The 480-nt window shown below is 72.1% G+C and overlaps 1 protein-coding gene across 2 annotated transcripts in view; it reads right to left on the bottom strand.

The window, feature by feature from the left end:
- YES1 (YES proto-oncogene 1, Src family tyrosine kinase) overlaps nt 1-271 on the bottom strand; it is a 48,404-nt gene extending 48,133 nt beyond the window's left edge. For both annotated transcript variants that reach the window (XM_006761870.2, XM_015562705.1), the window contains exon 1: nt 166-271. The gene's annotated coding sequence lies outside the window, so the exon portion shown is untranslated. The remainder of the gene's footprint in view (nt 1-165) is intronic.
- Between the last annotated feature and the right edge of the window lie 209 nt (nt 272-480).

Here is a 480-nt window from a genome sequence, read left to right as displayed (position 1 = left end):
GGCCCTGGAGACGGAGCCGGGGGCGCAGAGCCCGTCCCCCAAGCCGCTCTCCTGGCCCTCGCCCGGGTGTCTGAGGTGCGGGCTCCGGGGCTTTGTTTGGGGGGGACGGGACGGGCCGAGGGTTTGGGAGGATGGTGAGCTCTCGGCGCCAGGCCCCGCACTCACTGGTCGGTGGTGGAGTCCCGCTCCGCAGGGCGCCGGGCGCGGCGGGTGCTCCTAACGCCTCCTCTCCCGCGGGGCGCCGTCCCGCCACACGCGTCGGGCCTCCCGCGCCGTCCCAGCCCCGAACTTCCTGTTGCCTGTGTTTGAACCGCGGAGGAGTTTTGTTGGCGACTCTCCCAGCGATGAGATCTGTGGCTTCGCTTGGGGCAGCTTATGTGTGCGGGATCCTGGCGACATCCCCGGGAGGGGCCGGGGAGGGTCTGACCCTGCGGCAGAGCGGGGGAAACTGAGGCTGCCGCCCTGGAGTCCCGCGCATCG

This window comes from Myotis davidii, unplaced genomic scaffold (assembly GCF_000327345.1).
Source record: "Myotis davidii unplaced genomic scaffold, ASM32734v1 scaffold96, whole genome shotgun sequence".
NCBI classification, from domain to species: domain Eukaryota; kingdom Metazoa; phylum Chordata; class Mammalia; order Chiroptera; family Vespertilionidae; genus Myotis; species Myotis davidii.
This window is presented reverse-complemented; position numbering and strand designations above follow the sequence as displayed.